Below are 21,281 nucleotides of genomic sequence, written 5' to 3' on the forward strand. Positions count from 1 at the left end.
CATTTCTTTCGGAAACTATGCTAAATCGGTATTTTTCATTGTATTCAGTTTTCACGTAAATGAACGAATTGAAATGGCGGCATTGAGGTTTTATTAATGACTTGGTAAATATGTTGGAATTGCAATTATAACATTTCACGTTTCTATATCTTTTGGCACTCTTGATTTACAGACCTACTTACAGTCACTTTCACAGTCAGAGTCAGTAGCAGTGTGTACGAAATAGCAGTGGTGTGTGAAACAGTCAGTACCTTAAATTGGTAAGTTCAATGTCAACAAATGATTAATTGATTGATTACATGTTTATCTTGCTTCAACTATTCAGCTATCGTTTGTGTAGTAAGGATGCAGGTTTTAGTGTTAAAGACCACTAGACACTTTTTAAGCCATATGATACATCTAAGTTAATCGCGACTGTATTAACTGTATGTTAAGCTGTCCGAATAGGTATATGCTTTCATATTTTTGTTTGTTTGTTTGTTTGTTTTTTGGGCTTAACGCCTTTTTTCAACAGTATTTCAGTCTTGTAACGGCGGACAGTTAACCTAACCAGTGTTCCTGGATTCTGTACAGGTACAAACCTGTTCTCCGCAAGTAACTGCCAACTTCCCCACATGAATCTGAGGTGGAGGACTAATGATTTCAGACACAATGTCGTTTATCAAATCGTCACGGAGAACATACGCCCCGCCCTAGGATCGAACTCACGACAATAAGAATAAATATCAGAATATCAGAAAATCACCAGAAATACAAAACTATCGGAAACATACCATAAAAAGCAGACTATAAGAAACTCAAAATAAAAAACGAAAATATTAGATAACATATCATATATACCAACCTATTAGAAACACATGATAAATACCAGCTATTAGAAACGCACCATAAATACCAGCCTAATAGAAATACTTTAAAATTAACAGATTATTAGGAACACATAAAAATGTCAGAATATTAAAAACACACTATAAATACCAGACTATTCAAAACACATCATAAATAATAGCTTAAAAGAAACACGCAATAAATACCAGCCTATTAGCAACTCTTGCGTAGTTATAAAGATATTTTTTGTTGTGTAATTCTGAAGAAGATTTGAATTTAAACCTTAATTTCGGGGATAAAAGTGGTTATAAGGAATTTTCACAAGTGCTTAACGGTGTCAGCGCTCTTAAAAGGTGAATCAATCACCGTTTGAAAGTAGTTCGTTTCAGATGGGAGCCCATTACATCTTAAACTGGAGCTATTCCTTAACAATCCTCTTTTAGGGCATCATTTGAGCCATACGAGGCCCGAAAATCTCCTAGTCATAACTTGGTGAGTAAATTAGCCTCTTGGACGTCCGACACACTTGAATTAATTGAAATTCAGGAGAAGTATTAGACCTTTATAACGGACACGGACAATGTAATCGTACTATGTACTATGGTCAAAGTCTGGGGAATTTCTCAAAACACAAAAATTAAAACACGTAACCACAGTGATTCGTTTTATTTTTAAGACATTAATCTTAAAGTTTTCGCCAAGTTATCAAGGCACAGCATATCTTTATAATTCTTGGCAGTGTTATCCTCTGCTGCGAATAAATCTTGTCTCCAAGGAGAACACAGACGAAGGCTTTATATCTACGTATACATACATCTGATGATAAAATACCGTGTTCAGTTTAATACCCGTAATTTTATTTACTGTCTGCCATTTGATAAAATACCTTTTTTCAATTTTGTAAATTTTTGAGAATTATTTTACCAGTCTATCAGCAAGCAACGCAATTAAAACAAATTCCATCGTAGTGACAAAAATTACATTTTGAACTCAATTCATTGGACGGTAGCTGTTTCTTTTATAGATAAAACAATTCTGACCGCAACTCAAATTGCCCATGGCTAGGTCTCTTCACTCAAATAAGTATAGTTTATGGCAGAACATTATGTATTAATTTAGATACAGGACTTTGACCCAAACAGCTGTAATGCAATCACGAGCTGTTTTCTTTATAACCATGTTTTTGGTGACAATATGTCATTCCAAACTTTAGTTATTGACAGAAAAACTTTGTTTCTATTTTCAGTAACAAACAAGTTGAAATTACCTGCAGTTACCCCATATATGGAAAGATACCTATAAACAAAGTTTTATCGTAACATCTCTTTGTTATTTACAGAACTGCAGTAATTGAGCTAAATCAATTTAAGCGAATAAGGATGGCTATATGAACCCGCGCCGACGTCGGTTTCGGTGTTGCTCTTTGCTCTCGGGTCAAAGTTGGCCACCTTCTAAATTTCCCTATAATCATTAAACCTCATATTTTGTAATAGTGTTGGTTAAATGTTTAGGTCAACCTCCTCAATGCCTTCTTAACTACAGTCCCCATAATCAAAAAGAATCATTTCTTAAGGACTGATCTTGTTAAAGGGTAAATATCTCATATGCTCCAACTCTTTATGTCTGTACAAGCGGCAATGGTTTTATCTCAAAAGTGTAAATAGACAAGTAAGAACAAACAGTTAACAACATTATTTATTTTGTAATAAAGTAAGCTTTTCAAATAGATAGGTACTATTTCGGACGAAATATATTGCAAAACTTAACTTTCGTTTTGAACAGACTCTATATCACTACTCAAAAGTACTAACGTAAAACAGTAAACCTCTGAAAATCGACCTTCATTAATGTTTTTATGATTAGAACTATATCGCACGTTTAACTGAAATAAGGTTCCAAATTGTTACAGAAAGTAGGCATCTGTTTACTACTTAGAGCCTCCTCGGAAGTATCATTAGCATTTTCCTCAACTAACATTACTAGCCATCAAAAGTACGTAGATCCGGTGTTTTCAGGCCGTGTTATAGCTATAGCTGATATTGTTTCTAAGTATCCTTTTACCTAAATCCCACTGACCCTTACACCCTGACCACCAAAACATGAGACAACAAATTAATAAGTTTTATGTTCTTCTAATATTTTAGTATTCTCCCAAACACACCCAGACCATTAAACCTCCCTATTACACTCCTATACCAACCGTCAGTTATTTTTGTAATTTCTATTCATATTCCTTTCTTTTTCAATTCCTTGTGTACCTTTTAATTATTTTAGAATATCCCACCCTTTCCCAAACAATTACAAATACGTCAAAGGTCAGTGTTTTTGTAAGAATATACAGCATGCAACTTTGCAGGGTTAGACTTTCCCTCTACAGAATTTAAAAGAAAATGCGCTATAATTATGATTATACATATTCTCAATACACACTTTTAAAGTACAACAAGTTACCATGATTCCTAAAACATGTTTGAGAAAATCCCCCAAATTTGACCGAAGTACAGAGTACGTTTACATTTACATGTCCATGTCCGTGTCCGTGATAAAGGTCTATTACAGCATTAAGCAATCGGCGGACAGTGTTATCTTACCGCTCCAAAACCCCCACCCCCCTCCCCACACACACATATTTGCACATGAAACTGAATGATTTTCGTTCGAGCATAAAACGAGACGACCAGCCGGCCGCTTTGAATGTGTTAGGTAAAATGCTTGATATGTTGAAAACTATTTTCAATATTATTGGCGAAAGTAAAGGCAATCAAGAGCTTGATTTAAATGCTATCTCTGTAACTCTGTTTGATTAGATGCAATATTTACCAGAAAAAATTGCATCTCATCTTGTGAAAGGACACTGCACAATTAGTCAAATCTCTGAAAAGTGGTACGTTTGGTTTTAATGAGTCCTGCTTACAGAATGTATCTGCTGAATTATCGTTAATCGCCAACAGGTATCCACTTAAAGATCAGTGAGACACAAAATTTAGATTTAGGGGTCCTAGAGGACGGGTAACATTTTGCTGAAAGGGTCGCCAGTATTATGATTACTTCAATTCGTATTAAGGTCAAATCTGGTATTAAAGGTCAGAGGTCATTTTTGTATAAAATATTACAAAATGTAGCATACTTACTCCTTCCTTTGTTTAAAAATAGTTTGCTGTTATAATTCAATGTTAGCAATTTACTTAAATGTATACATGTCAAGTAAGGTCAGCAATATAGGTCTGATCTCAATAAGTGAAAGACAAACCTATTCTGCAATGAATTTTCTTTATTGTGTTAGGGTATTTTGTTACTGCTAGTAATTATTCATTTTAAATTCTACGACAGACAATATCACGGTTGAAATAACAATGAAAAATTAGTCAAGGTCAAACCTGACATTATAGGTCAAAGATCATTTTCAAGAAAAAATTCAAAATACAGCATATTCAATCTTTTCTGCGTTAAAAATTATCTTGTCAGTTTTTTTTTCATTGAAAATAATTCTTACTTTTGTAAATTTGTAAAGCAATGATAGCAATGCAGATCTCATTTCAACAGTAATTGGTTAAGCTTATACCAAAGGTAAAAATCAAATTTATGTGAAAGATCGCAAAAATTACATTTTTGGAACACTTCATTGTTTAAAGATACTTTGTCATTATTAGTAACTTATATAGCTATTACTTTAAGTTTCATATATACATGGGTCAAGGTCAACTATGAAGATATCATCAGACACGAGTCTAGATCAGCCCTGATGTCAAAGGTTAAAATTAATTTTCGGGTAAAATTCCGAAAGATTGCACTGTTATTTTATTTCTTTGTTCAAAAATATTTTGTTATAACTTGATGTTAATTCATTCTAAAGTTAACCTTTACTTACTAACTATCTGCGTTTCATCTTCTTATGGCCATTTCATATTTTAAGATTAAATGCGGCAATGAATTGAATCGTATTCTGCATCTCCTCACAGCTTGGTTTCAAATGGGATGTCTGTGGGCCAAACTTTCTGATGTGCTTCTCCCAGATAGGAACAGCTCTGCAGGATGTCGAATGGTATTTATTCCTCTAATCCGCACTGACATTTAGCTGTCTCTGCAACAAAGCTTCTTCATATGTTTTCCCAGGCCAAAGTGTCCAGTGCGCAGACGGCAGATATTTGTTAAGCTTTGCCTGTTTAACCTGTGTGGACTGTCATGATTGAGCAAGTAGCCTCAATTTATGTTCTTCTAGTCTGACGCAAAGCTGTTCTTCATCACAGTCTGAGCTTCCCTGTATCAAGTTGGAGGTTAGGGATGTAATTACTCGGTTGCTTCTTTTGCAACTTTGGCTGCAATTTTGCCGATGTGAGGGCTTGCACCTCGGCTGTGTAGTTGGAGCATCTCTTGCCGACTTGGTGAGAAACTGTGAGGGTGAAAATGTCTAGAAATGTGATGTAGGCACAACTCCTAGCATTCTGAATTGCCGTTTCTACTGATTCATCGCCACATGCTTGGATCAAGGAGTGTGCCTGGATAGTTGTTATTTATCAGTTCTAGCGATTGTTGGTGAGTTCCCTTTTATTTAGCTACTCCTGACACATACATAGAGGATATTTGTTTGTTTCAGTGAAATATCAATTTTATTTCACAAGTGAGCATCAAAAATTGATATTTTCACGAGTGGCGTAGCCACGAGTGAAAATAGAGAGTTTGAGATTTCAAACTTCGCCTTCCCCTTCAACGTCTCTCATATATATTTTGGGTAAAACGTCATCGACATGCGTGTATTTTATTTAAATCACACGTTGCTACTAAAGTTTTCCATGTAATATCACGTAAGCCTAAGACTTCGCTTTATTACTATGCGAAATAAAAAGCTTAGTTTCAGGATTTCTACTTATTAAGTTATTTGATTATCCATATATATAATTAGACTAAATTTGATGCGAAACACTATCAAAAAGTATAAGAATAATGAAGTTTTGTATGGCTAATGATTTTAACTAAATACATTGAATTGAACCTGGAAGTATAAAGTTATCAACTGATTTTGAGAAACTTTGAGATTTTGTTCAAACTTTAACTTCTATGGCATATTTGTGTCCCCAGGCGGTATCGATTATACCAGATGGGCCTTTTTATCGTATGAAGTGAAGTTTTGAACGTCCGAAGATGTGATTTCACGAACGTCGAAACTTCATTCTTTTTACATCTACTCTGTCCACATACTCGGCATCAAAGACTGAAATCTGGATGAAGGCACATGGCATGACAGTCATTTTACTTGAAAAATAAATAATTACGCGCGATTATCATTTGGTGGAACATTTTATTTTCACATCCAAATAAAATCAATCTGTTTCTGTCGGACACTTAATACGACAATTGCGTTTTAATTATAAACATAAAATGGTACTTGTAAGACGGAAAATTATTTTGAAGTATCAGACAATTTCAGATTTATGATATCATGATGAGAGACTTTTCCTGTTAGCCGTATGAAATAACTCCATTTTTAAATGCACGGAACCAGAGCCTGGCAGAGAGACATTGTGGGTTAATTCCCCCCTTTGATTCTTACATTTTACAAAGAAAGTCAGTCTTGAAACTCGGTGTGACCCTACCCTAACTCAACCCCCCTAACCCAACACCCCTCCCCCCTGAAATGGGTGACTCCCTCTTTAATGTTGGTGTCCCTCTAACAAAAAGTCCTGGATCCGCAGATGCTTTACTTATAAAATAGTATATTAAAATCATATTGTGTTGTCTGAGAGTTTGGCATTATACAGATTCATACAGAGTGTCATTATCACTTTGATATGATCATAATAGGCTATTAACTTTGTATGTGGATATATGCATGAGTTCTGCAGCGGTAATATTGCGCGACTTTAAGAGCGCAATATTGTCCGCGAAAGAACGAGTGCATATATCCACATACAAAGTTGATAACATTTTTATTACACATCCACTATCAAATGATTAATTTATATCTAAATTATCGTTCTGTCACGAAAGACAGGAAAAAATACGGAAAAAAATTCTACGAAAATGCAATAAACTACGGTGGTATGTTTAGGACATATGTTATTTTTTTTTAAGATTAAATTATCTCGTGCGCACGACATCTTATCTTGAGCGATCAACATCTTATCTCGTGCGCACGACATCTTATCTCGAGCGATCAACATGTTATCTCGTGCGCACAACATCTTATCTTGAGCGATCAACATCTTATCTCGAGCGACCAACATATTATCTTGAGCGATCAACATCTTATCTCGAGCGATCAACATCTTATCTTGAGCGATCAACATCTTATCTCGTGCGCACGACATCTTATCTCGAGCGATCAACATATTATCTTGAGCGATCAACATCTTATCTTGAGCAATCAACATATTATCTTGAGCGATCAACATCTTATCTTGAGCGATCAACATATTATCTTGAGCGATCAACATATTTTCTTGAGCGATCAACATCTTATCTTGAGCGATCAACATATTATCTTGAGCGATCAATATCTTATATCGAGCGATCAACATATTATCTTGAGCGATCAACATCTTATCTCGAGCGATCAACATCTTATTTCGTGCGCACGACATCTTATCTTGAGCGATCAACATCTTATCTCGAGCGATCAACATCTTATCTCGAGCGATCAACATATTATCTTGAGCGATCAACATCTTATCTCGAGCGATCAACATATTATCTTGAGCGATCAACATCTTATCTCGAGCGATCAACATATTATATTGAGCGATCAACATATTATCTTGTGCGATCAACATCTTATCTCGAGCGCACAACATCTTATTTATATATATTAAGGCCCTTTGTGTGTGCATTTAAGTCATCAGTAAAACATACGGACAAGTTGTTAATTAGGGTCCCGCCTATTCCGCTGTTATTTAAACTTCCCACAAGTACATGTACAAGTTTATCACATCAATTGGGAAAGCAATGCATATAATTGGTCATCCTATCTTCAAAATCAAATGAACATAACCAATGGTGCATACTGCATGTTAGAACAGCAACAAATTTCAGTTCGACTGATAAATTCGCGCAGAAAAGTTGCATATATGAATTAAGGGAAAACAAGGAAAATCGTTTAATATATGGGCGAAGTATGGAAGCCCTGGAGGGACAATTGATTTCCGTACTTCCCACTTCTGACTTCTAACTTTTGCACTTCTCACTTCAAACTTCTTGATTTCCTACTTCCTACTTCTAACTTCCGCACTTCTGACTTCTAACTTCCACACTTCTGACTTCCAACTTCCTGACTTTCGACTTCTGATTTCAAACTTCCACACTTCTTACTTCTGACTTCTTGACTTCTTACTTCCTTCTTCTAACTTGTCAACTTGTTGTCGCAACGTGCACGTGGACGCCATGGACGTCACGCGATTCTTTCCATTACAACGTTAAGAAAACATTCCACGTCCTATATTAGTCCAACTCATGACGTAATTATAACTTTCATTTCATTTCAGTCTGATAAATTACTACGGGCCAGTATCTAATAGGTCAGATTAATCAAAGTGTAAAAGTAAACAAAATGTTGCATAAATTACAAATTAAACAAATACACAATAGCAACAAAAATCTAAAGGAACGAGATTCGCAATGGACGGACCGTCAGGGGAGGTAACTAGAGTCACGGATTGGGACTAGTCCGATATGAATGCGTTCAACGTCATGATATGGAAAAATACTGCACGATCGCGGTCCATTGAAACCCAATGGAAAATAATTTTAGGTATGTAATCATTTTTATTTCCTCTCGTGTATGATTTACAATCGTGCATTGTATACTGATTATACTGACATGTTTGGAGTAACACTAACGAGTTTTTACATTGTTCACATTGTTTTATCGTGTTTTTTTGTTGTTTTTTTTTTGTTTTGTTTTTTAGGTAATCGCTCTAATATCCATGCGATGATTATATTAATTGAAAATTTGTTTTTTTTTTCATTTAATTTTCTTTCTTTTCATTTTTAAAACCTCTTGTAAAATTCCTGCCCTTTCGGTCAATTGGTATCAAAATGCACGAAATAAACGAACATAATTACGGACAAATTGAATGGGCGGATTAAAAGAAGTAAGGTTCATTCTAATGTTTGAAATCTCAAGGAATGTTAATCGAACTTCAACTTCATACGTTTACTTCGCAAGAGACGTTGAAGGGAAGGCGATGGTTGAAATCTCAAACTCTCTACTGACTTTATTTGGTTCTCACGAGTGAAATAAAATTGATATTTCACTGACACAAACAAATTTTCTTTTTATTTCATGTGTAAAACTCTACTTTTGTTGCGTAATTTATAAAATGTCGAAAATCGAGGGAAAGGTCAGCAGAAAGCATAACACAAATGACGTCATTTTAACGACGTCATCGTCATTATGGTCCTTGGTATTCATAACGCTCGGTATACAATTTGATTTTCAATCGCGACTGAGGACCGGAACTAGTTCGGCAAAAACAGTGAAAAATAAAAATGATAATCTTCTGTTTTAAAACTGTAGATTATCACTTTTATTTCACTAAGAAAACTCTTTAATTCACTGGAAAACATAAAAAAAATCTTACTTTTGAAACACATTGTCTGGCATCACATTCAACGGGTATAAACAACTCTGCATCCAGAGCTTTCCTTTTGCAGTTCTTAGATGATGTGGTTGAGACTCTGTCGTTTAAGTCTGTTTTTGGTTCTTCTGTCCAGTTTTGAGTGGAGTGGGTGGAATGGTAGTCTATATGCCTTCTCTAGCCTACACAAGGGCTAGGCTATGCCTCACGTCCTGTCTCTAATGACTCAATGTTAGCTGTCTTTTCCATTTCTTTTATTGGAGTTGTTTTCAATGGTCCAAAAATTAACCTTATGCCTGAATTTTGAACCTAGGCCAGTTTATCTTTGCTAGTTTTGGAAGCAGTTATCATTAAAGTGGATGCGTAATTTGCTATGGGCCTTTCGGTGCCTGTGTAGTCTTACCGTAAGGTCTTTGCATTTGTTACCCAACTTTTTCATAATTAAAAGGCGAGTGTCCGGGAGGCCCTCTCCTTTAACATTTAATGTCAGGTTTGACCGTGACCAATAAATATCATTTATTATTTATACTTTAAAATGGATAATGATCATTTACTAGTTTTGACAAAATACCATAAAACAATGAAGCAAAGTGCTGTTTTAAATGCGAATTTTCACACAATCCGACCCTAGACCTTTAATTATACGTTTGGCTTTTTGAACACGGTAATAGGTAAGTATGAAACAAATGGTAATCTTTTATACAATAATGACCTCTGACGTTTACTATTTGTTTGTTTTGCTTTGGGTTTAACTCCATTTTTAAACAGTATTTCAGTCATATAACGGCGGGCAGTTAACCTAACTAGTGTTCCTGGATTCTGTACCAGTACAAACCTGTTCTCCGCAAGTAAAAGCCATCTTCCCCACATGAATCAGAGGTGGAGGATTACCCTGATATCGATATCTTTTCTATTTTAAATATTAGGAAACGTAAATCCAGGTCTCATGGAATTAGACGAAATGGTAATGTTAAACGCAAATCTAAAGTCAATATATCTGTTGCTGACCTCGATTTAATTCTTTCAAACTCTGGTAGACATTCAATGCTTTCTCGTCTTTCATCTTTATCTGTACAGTCTCTTAAAAAGCTGGACGAGGAAGCGGACCAGTATGTTATTCAAACAGATCCGTTTTACACTGTATCATATCTTATTCAAAGTTACACACAACATGTTCTCCGTCCTCATATTGACATCCAATCTGACCATGAGAGACATTTTCTTAAAATATATTTCATGAACAAAGGTATTGACTTCATCGATGTACCTAGTATATTTCGGGATAAACGTGTCATTGATTATGTGCCTAAATATTTCAGAAACTCCGAAGTTCCTATTATCTGTTATAAATATAAAACACCTGTAAGAAATGTTATTTTCAATTACAATAAAATTGTTTCCGACTTAGATGTTCAAACAAATACTCCTTCTTACTGTGAATGTAAAAACTCAAAATTTTGCTATTCAGATGCAGGTCATGTCATCACTGGTAATTTTGATATTATTAAAGACAAACGTATTCGTAATTTATTTTTTAAAGGACCTAAATATAGCATTTCTTCAACTATTGATTTTAATGCTTGTCGTGGTCACATTGCAGAATCCATTGAAACCTTCTGTGTTAAATGGTGTCGTCGTGAGAACGCTGATCCCAATGCATTAACGTCTTGGAAACGAAATATTTTTAACATTGTTGATTCTCGAATAAAATTTTATCAAACTAATGTACACCTACTTCCACCAAAACCCAAGTTTACTTTAAGACATTTGAAAAAGGAAATCCAAGAATTTCATTCTAAGTTTGTCTTAGTATGTTATTCAAACAGATCCGTGGGTGGACGGATAGCTCAGTGGTTTGCACACTGGCCTTCCAATCCTGAGGTCGGGGTTCGATCCCCGGCAGCTACTCGGGAATTTTCAGAAACGCTTTTCAGTGTTTCCCACCCAGCTAGAGGTGTACTGGTCAGGAACCCAGGCAATCCTTGCGTGTATCAGTGCTATACACTGGGCACGTTAAAGAACCAGGCTGTCTATTCGCAACGAGCTAGGCTAAGTTAGCCGGACAAGCCTGTATCTGATTTCTGATCTCTCTGTGGGGGCTTTGTCTCACTCTGTCCCTCTGGTCAGATCGCTCTGTGTCTGTACTAGTAGAGGATGATTTCGCGCCCTGTGTGGCTGCAGTTGCTGTAAAGCGCCTTTGAACGTGTTTATCATGAAAAGGGCGCTATATAAATCTGGTATAATAATAATAATAGTTCCAGCAGACAAGGCGGCCAACAATATTATCATCATTTGACGCCTGCATTATATTAATGTTTTACAAAACGAACTAAATAGCACTAAAAGTTATACATTGAGTCCTTCTGTTGAAAACAAATTGGTTACTGATCGCATCACTGAAGTTTCTAATTTAAAAGTTCGTATAGACGATCAACAAATTAAACTACCGACCATGTACTGGATTCCTAAATTGCATAAACAACCATATAAAGCTCGCTTTATCGCTAATTCAAGCTCTTGTACAACTACAAATATTTCAAAACTATTAACATCATGTCTAACTGCTGTGAAAGCCCACGTGGAAAGATACTGCGATAAAGTATACGAAAACGCTGGTAAACACTTATTTTGGTCGATATTCTGGCGAAATCCTGGATAAGTTGAAAATTAATAATTACAAGGTATCTACAGTCAGTACATACGACTTTAACATTAACTGCCCTAATTCAAAAGACTTTTGCCAGAGAGAATGCTACATTTATCGCTTGCAATTTTGATAAAGCTGTTTTTACTAGCAATATTACTAAACATTATACTATGTGGACCTGTGACGAAGTTTGTAAAGCCCTTTCCTTTTTATTGAACAACATTTACATCAGGTTTGGGAATACAGTTTTTAGACAAGTTGTTGGTATTCCCATGGGAACAAATTGTGCACCCCTTGTCGCAGATTTGTTTTTATATTGTTATGAAAGAGACTTTATGTTGAGCCTTTCTCCAGATACGCAAGCAGATATTATAACTGCATTTAATAATACATCACGCTATCTGGATGATATTCTTAATATGGATAATCCGTTTTTTGGTCATTTGGTGGGTACTTTTTATCCTAGGGAGCTTCAGTTAATTAAAACTAACAATTCGGATACTGATGCTTCATTTTTAGATTTACATCTCTCTATTTATGACAATATTATACATACCAAAATTTATGACAAGAGGGATGATTTTAATTTTAGTATTGTAAATTTTCCCCATTTGGATGGGGATGTACCTCAGGCTACATCTTATGGGGTATATATTTCTCAATAAATTCGGTTTGCCAGAGCGTGTAGTCATGTCAAGCATTTCAATGAACGTAATCAATATATTACAAGTAAACTTCTTCAGCAAGGCTACCGTTATTACAAATTGCGTAAATATTTTACTAAATTTTATTATCGTAATTCTGATTTAGTTTTAAAATTCAATAGTAATTTAAAGACACTTCTGCGAGAAGGTATTTCTAAACCCGTTTTTTTATGGGGATGTGGTTTACAAACTTCGTAAGATCTTGGGTCATGGTAATTTTCCAAATGTATTTGGAAAGATTATCAAACGTTTTATTAAAAGAGGTTACGACCCAACTGTTTTGAGACATACCGCATGTTTAGTGTTCAACCCGTTTACAGTTGGACACTACGCTTCCCTCTTTGATTGCGTCTGACGGAAGAGGGGGGAGGACTCTATGATGAGCAGTTTTTAAATCCTACCAGGACTGAACTGTTTTGATATTTGTCTTCTGGCCTGTTTCGTCGGGCCCTTAAGGGTGTTTCTCTTGTTGCTCTGTCTTCTGAAAAGGCATTGAGTACATACGTTTTTGGTTCTTAAGGTTTGCTTTTTATATATTTATACACGAGCATTTTTGTGTTTTACATGCCATGCCTTTTTGTTTCCATTACGTGTGTTAGAGATTCACCTGGAGGGGATTACTTTTATTTACACTGTCCCATGTCTTTGGAACATGGTGGGGGTAAGAGTGAGGTTGGGTGCGCACCATAAACCGGTTTAAGCTCCCCAGTGGTGTTTTTGCCACTGACCGTTCCAAGGCGGTGCCCCACTGTGTTCCTTTTTTTGTCCTTGTGTGTTGACTTTGTGTGCGCGCGTGTGTGTATGCTTATTGTTCGTCTTGTCCTTATGTGTTGGCTTTGAGTGTGTGTGTTGTTCGTTTTGTCCTGATGTGTAAGCTTTGAGTGTGTGTGTGTGTGTGTGTGTGTGTGTGGTGCACGCGTTTGCGTGCAGGGGTGTTCGTTTTGAGGAGGCTGCGCTTTTGGTGCGTGGCATTCCCTGTTTGATATTTTTTTCTTTGTTTTGATGATTTAAGAAACATTGTCGTTTATCAAATAGTCACGGAGAACATACGCCCCGCCCAAAGATCGGACTCATGACCTCGCGATCCGTAGACCAACGCTCTACCTACTGAGCTAAGCGGGTTGACCTCTGACCGTTAATTCCAGGTTTGACCTTGTCTTCCATGACATCGTCTGACATATATATAGTAAAATGAACAATAATAAGTTATTAAATGACAAAACTAATACTTTTAAACAAAACATAATATTACTAAAAAGTGATATTATTGCAACTATTTGTTCACTTTTTCGACCTTTTACCTTTGATAGTATGGTTGACCTTGAATGTTTTGAAATTGTATACTCATACTGGACATCTGCTTACATTTATACATTAAAATCATTGACTAATATCGACAAGATATTATTAAGAATGAGGAAATTTATAGAGCTATTTTTTTCATTCTTTTACTTGAAAATAACCTTTGACCCTTATTATCACATTTGAACTGGACTCATTTCAGACTATATTTTTTGTTACTGACATTGTGGGACATATTACATTTTTCACAGGGCACTCTATGTGCAAACCACAAATAAACAATTTGCTTGAGAAACATTACTGATGTATATGATGTATATAATAATTCATGTTTAATAATATATGTAGTAATAGATACAAGAATCTTCATGATATAACCTGCAGTTACAGCAGTTAAACCTTGCGAATGTATGAAATGTCAATAATTACAAAGCTGAAAAATATCAAAGCTTTTAGTGAGAATGTAACATCTATATACAGTTTGAAGTAGCATAAACCTACGGATCGCCGGAAGTTTGCTCTGGAGTAGTACTTGCAATTTTGCTGCTTTTAGGTTTTAATAGCAGTAACAACATTCTTTATTATATATCTGTTGCTACAACAAACATTAAATTAACAGAATCCATGTTACTACTGTATTCCCAATTGTTAGGGCGAACTATATACATGTATACTAGTAGCTACGTTTATTTTGGAAATAATATCTAGCATAAACATACATTGTATTTTAACATAAAATCATATAAACAATACGCAGAGTATAGTGCCTACACCTGCGAAAGAATTTCACGGGTATTGTCCGAGTGAATTATCCACGCAGCGTGTAACTGACTAGAATTGTTTGGATAATTAAAACATGGTTCTACTGTTTATTATTTCGATCGATTGTAATATGTTTTTATGTAAAAACGTAGATGAAAGAATGAGGAAGCACTATTCTATTTCCACGTCTCAGTAAAGGCACCAAATATTGTAGGTAAACACGTCACCGTGCACCGTGTAATTGTGCTAACAATGCTGAAAAAACAAACGTAGGAGTACGTAGAGTGAGTTATATTCTGCGTGCTTAGTAATCCATACACTGTGCGTAAATGAGCTTTTAAGTGCAACAAACCTTTCATATGAAATAGTAGATTAAATGTACATAATTATAGCAGCTCTCTTTATTCGTAGACCTTAGTACAAAATGTGTGTTACTATACAGCATTAAAACGCTTTTTTTTAAAGAAACTTGTTGGTTCATGTTGAAAAAAAACTGTTACAGTTTTAATTTGTTGCGACATCAACCATTTCTGTCAATTCAGCATACAACGCCAACATCATGTCTCTGGTACTGAATTAATAGAATTATCGTGTCTAATACCTTTATACAGAATAAGACCTCGAGACATCAATATGTTTAAATTGTAGTTACATTAACGCAACTGTTATGATATTACATGGTTATAGTACGTAACTTATATTTTGTCGGAACAATGTTGTCTTTTTTTCTCCTAGTATCGTGTGCGCGGAACTAATGTGTCATGGTTCCAATTTCACTGGTTGCAGTTCCAATGTGGTTTTGTCTTTAGCCTGGCATTAAAAGATAGTCACGAAAAGAGATCACATGGAGTTGATTTTAGCTAGTGATTAATTAAAAAAACTTGAAACGGGGCCAATGTCAAAGTGTTTGCCTTTCGATCCTGGGGTTGTAGGTTTAAGCTCTTCTGGGGTCACGACAACACCTTAATCTTACTTTTTTTCCCGGCAGTGGACTGAAAAAGTGTGAATCTTCATCACAACTAGTGTGAAATGAATAGATAAATCGGGAGACCATGTGGAACGCAGTAGAAAATCATTATTACTACAAAATCTAACGTAAATTATACTTTGGTGATGAAAAGCGCATCTGTCATCATTCTATTTACCTAGACTCCTTTTATTTTAAATCATTATTTTCTCTGTGTGCGTTTGTGTGTGTGTGTGTGTGTGGGGGGGGGGGGGGGGGGTGTAATATATGAACCTACTAGGCTAATGCTATTTAGTGAGAGATACGCAACGAGATACCGGTATAGCTTATATACTGAAAACCTGTCCTCGGAAGTAAAAACATGGTGTCTTCAGTCAAAACTAGACGACGACTATCCCTGAAACATTAGAAATAAGGAAATCAAAATAGGACACAGGAGCAGGATTCAAAGAGTAACATTTGATTGACTTGGTGAATAAATAGGGATCATCAACCTGACATGTCCGATCATCCAATAAAGTTTCAAAGTTCTAGGTCTAGTGGATTTTATGTTATGGATTGAAAATGGTTTCCAATGTTCTGGCTCCTTAGACCTTGAACTTTGACGTAGTGACCCCAAAACACCAGTTTCTTCTAAGGTTACGGTCATGCAATCAACTGCTGGAGGCGAAATGGCGTTTCCGAGCGTCCCCGGCCGAACACCAAAGTCCACCCTTGCTCGGAAACCAGACCTTAACCAGGATGGCCACCACGCGGGACTGGACCACGACACCGAAACTCGCCATTTTACGTTCTGCCCAGACTTTGACGCACGCTCACGAAAATACCAGACCTTAACCGGGATGGCCGCTATGCCGGGTCCGCATACACGGATCCCCGCTACAACGCCTACCCGGTGGCACCCCAGTTTCTTCTACTGTTAAAGTGACCCCAAAACACCAGTTTCTTCTAAGGTTACGGCCAGGCAATCAACTGCTGGAGGCGAAATGGCGTTTCCGAGCGTCCCCGGCCAAACACCAAAGTCCACCCTTGCTCGGAAACCAGACCTTAACCAGGATGGCCACCACCCGGGCGTATTGGGCGTCCAACCTCTCTACAACACCCACCCGGTGGCACCCCAGTTTCTTCTACTGTTGCGGGACTGAACCCCGACACCGAAACTCGCCATTTTACGTTCTGCCCAGACTTTGCCGCACGCTCACGAAAATACCAGACCTTAACCGGGATGGCCGCTATGCCCGGTCCGCATGCACGGACCCCCGCTACAACGCCCACACGGTGGCACCCCAGTTTTTTCTATGGTTACAGCCAGGCAATCAACTGCTGGAGGCGAAATGGCGTTTCCGAGCGTCCTCGGCCAAACACCAAAGTCCATCCTTGCTCGGAAACCAGACCTTAACCAGGATGGCCACAACCCGGGCGTGTCGGGCGTCCATCCTCTCTACAACGCCCACCCAGTGGCACCCCAGTTTCTTCTACTGTTGCGGGACTGGACACCGACACCGAAACTCGCCATTTTACGTTCTGCCCAGACTTTGACGCACCCCCATTCATTTGGTTTCTTGTCATACATTATGTTCATTATTTTAACGTATCCTTTGTTCAATCATAATGATAAATAACTTAGTCTACTTGAATATAAATGCATGTAAACTGTATATACGCCTTATATATAAATTTAGTGCCCGGGACACATGCGAAACTATCAAAAACTTTTCAATTACACTTTACTATGGAATTCCCTATTTTCGTTTTTAATCCCCCGCCGTGGCGGAGGGATTATAGGAATGGTCTGCGTCCGTCCGTCCTTCCGTCCGTAACAAAATCGTGTCCGGTCCATATCTCCTAAACCCCTTGAAGGATTTTCATGAAACTTGGGTCAAATAATCACCTCATCAAGACGATGTGCAGAACCCAAGAGTCAGCCTTGTCGGTTCAAGGTCAATGTCACAACTCAAGGTCAAATTTTGAGCCTGCCATTTTGTGTCCGCTCTATATCTCATAAACCCCTTGAAGGAATTTTTTAAAACTTGGGTCAAATGATCACCTCATCAAGACGATGTGCAGAACCCATGAGGCAGCCATGCCGGCTCAAGATCAAGGGCACAACTTAGGGTCAAAGGTTTTGAGCCTTCCGTTTTGTGTCCGCTCTATATCTTCTAAACTCCTTGAAGGATTTTCATGAAACTTGGGTCAAATAATCACCTCATCAAGACGATGTGCAGAACCCATGGGTCAGCCTTGTCGGCTCAAGATCAAGGTCACAACTCAAGGTCAAATGTTTGAGCCTTCCATTTTGTGTCCGCTCTATATCTCCTAAACCCCTTGAATGAATTTTATCAAACGTGGGTCAAATGATCACCTCATCAAGACGATGTGCAGAACCCATGAGTCAGTCATGCCGGCTCAAGGTCAAGGTCACAACTTAGGGTCAAAGGTTTGAGCCTTCCATTTTGTGTCCGCTCTATATCTCCTTAACTCCTTGAAGGATTTTCATCAAACTTGGGTCAAACGATCACCTCATCAAGGCGATGTGCAGAACTTATGAGTCAGCCATGTCGGCTCAAGGTCAAGGTCACAACTGAAGGTCAAATGTTTGAGCCTTCCATTTCGTGTCCGCTCTATATCTCCTAAACCACTTGAAGGAATTTTATAAAACTTGGGTAAAATGATTACCTCATCAAAACGATGTGCAGAAGTTATGAGTAACCGTGCCAGCTCAAGGTCAAGGTCACAACTAAGGGTCGAAGGTTTGAGCCTTCCATTTTGTGTCCACTCTGTATCTTCTAAACCCCTTGAAGGATTTTCATCAAACTAGGGTCAAATGATCACTTCATCAAGAACTCATGAGTCAGCCATGTCAACTTAAGGTCAAGGTCACAACTGAAGGTCAAAGGTTTCAGCTCTGTATCTCCTAAACCTCTTGAAGGATTTTCATGAAACTTGGGTCAAATGATCACCTCATCAAGACGTTGTGCAGAATTCATGAGTCAGCCATGTCAGTTCAAGGTCAAGGTCACAGCTAAAATCAAAGGTTTACCCTTTCACTATCCATAGCAGTGGCGGGGGATTTAGCTGTCTTTCAGACTGCCTTGTAATATAAGATAATTATAAGGGGAAGCAATTCCAAGGATTTTTTTCTGATTAATTTCCCTTTTATGGACAATAACTTACAACCGGTAATAGCGGTAGCTGTAAACTGCTGCAACTGCCAGCAGTTGTAGCAGTTAACTGCTGTAACTGCCAGCAGTTGTAGCAGTTAACTGCTGTAACTGCCAGCAGTGTAACTGCCAGCAGTTCTAACAGTTAACTGCTGTAACTGCTGCAACTGCTCACTTCACACCGATGCAGACTTGTTATATAAACAATCAGGCTGACAATTAACTCTGTTTGAGCCGGCCACTATATAAAGAAGCGTGCATGGAAACCACCTCAAAACACTGATTTCATTTCAAATAAGTGTTGTGGTTTTTCTCTATGCAAGGTAAAAGATTTTCATACATTATGTTTTACTTCTGTAAATAGTTGTATGATATGCCAGATTTATGTTTGTGAGTTACTTTAGCAATTGAATGTAACTAAACTATATTTATTCATGTTTCAAGGGACATCAGATTTTTTTTACTGCTTTGATTAAGCTATAAGACATAACTGAAATGTCATATATAAATGTTCATGAAACTTCAGATTCGTATGTTCTACGCTTTCAATGTTCTAGTATCATAATATTGGAATCTTCTAATACTATATTATCATTTTGATATTTCTTGTAAATAATAATAATAATAATAATAATAATAATAATAAAAAACACTAATTTCACTTCAAATATGAGTTGTGGTTTTTCTCTATGTAAGCCCTAGATATCCAGACGAAAACGTGGTGGAGAATCCGGGCTTTTTATGAATAAGAGGGAACCAAATCCAGAGTACTCAAAGAAACTTAGAAGCCAGAAAAACACATCAAATGAACCACACATAGCCAAAGACATGGAGCCAACTATTCAGCAAGAAAGCACGGGCAAAGGTAAGCCCTTTTATATTGACATTGTGGGGAAGTTTGACCCAACTAAAGAAAGACAAGGACATGGCTAAATAAAAATGAATATTATGGACAATACCTTAAATTGAAAGAAATAGATTTGACCAAAACATTTGGTTTTTACATGTCAGGGATAGCATTTAATTGTTTTTGTTTTTTTTTCATTTGCCTGATGAGGTTAAGAATAACTATAAGCAATTAACAGAAATGTTTATGCTACAATTGGGAAAAAGAATAGACCCAATCCAAATACATTCAGATCTGTTTCAAATGAAACAGAGCTCGAAACAAATTGTAAGAGAATTTGTAACTAAGGTTCAAGACAGGGCAAGATTAGGAAATATTGATGACCAAATAGTTCTGTGTGCCATTAACAATGACGTGCTGCCTCATATTAGGGCAGATCTGAGACGAAATCCACCAACATCATTAGATAATTTACTAAAAACAGCAGAATTATCAGCAAGTGCAAATTATGCCGTTATGCCGGCACAGGTCAACTTTTCAGAGCAAGATCTCAGTGAGCTGCTTGATAAGGCAATGAGTGTACATTTGGCTGAAATTAAAGGGCAAGTCAACAAAATTGCACAAAATCAGGCACAGTTTAGCGCAACACAAGCTGCTAACACATTCCAAAGGTCAAATTCATACAGATTACCACCAAGAAAATCAAACAGTTATGCAAATCAATATACAAATCAAAAACAGAATTACACACCCCCAAAGGTCAAGAAAATTGGTTATCGTTGTGAGCGTAAGTTCCCTAAACATACATCTGAGCAATGCTATGCAAAGGATAAAACATGCATCAAATGTGGCAAAAGGGGCCATATTGCCACAATTTGCCAATGTAAGCAAAAATCACAATAGGAGTCCCTGCCTGCCAGTGGTAAAAGGGGGAACCATTTGGATAGGCTAAAAGGAAACTCATCTAGAACTAGTCATACATGTAACAAAAATACAAGAAAAACTAATAAAAAAATTAACATCATCAATAGTTTTACAAATACAAAATTCCAATCAAACATTAATGTAACATCAGTTAAAGATACAGACACTCTATCAGTTGCCAATCTCACAACGTAAGCTACTTTAGAAAATAATTACATTGATGTTAAATTAGGTAAAAATTCCATTCGCAGTTTAGTTGACACTGGTTCAGATCTTTGTTTTATAAAACAATCCCTCTTGAATAAATTGTTGATCCCTCTTGATCCTATACCTCTCAATAAAAGCGAGTATTCAGTTTGCAGAAATGTAAATGGGAAACAATACATGTCAAGGGTACGGTTATGTTAGACATTATCATAAGTAATTCAACCTTATCATAAAATTTCCATGTCTTTGATAACATTCATCATGGCTTGATAATAGATATAGACTTCCTTACTAAAAACGGATGTAAGCTTAACTTTGCCACTTCAACTTTGACAAGTGAGTCAGGCTCCCAAATTGTTAAT

The sequence above is a fragment of the Mercenaria mercenaria genome, unplaced genomic scaffold (genome assembly GCF_021730395.1).
Source record: "Mercenaria mercenaria strain notata unplaced genomic scaffold, MADL_Memer_1 contig_3896, whole genome shotgun sequence".
Lineage (NCBI taxonomy): Eukaryota > Metazoa > Mollusca > Bivalvia > Venerida > Veneridae > Mercenaria > Mercenaria mercenaria.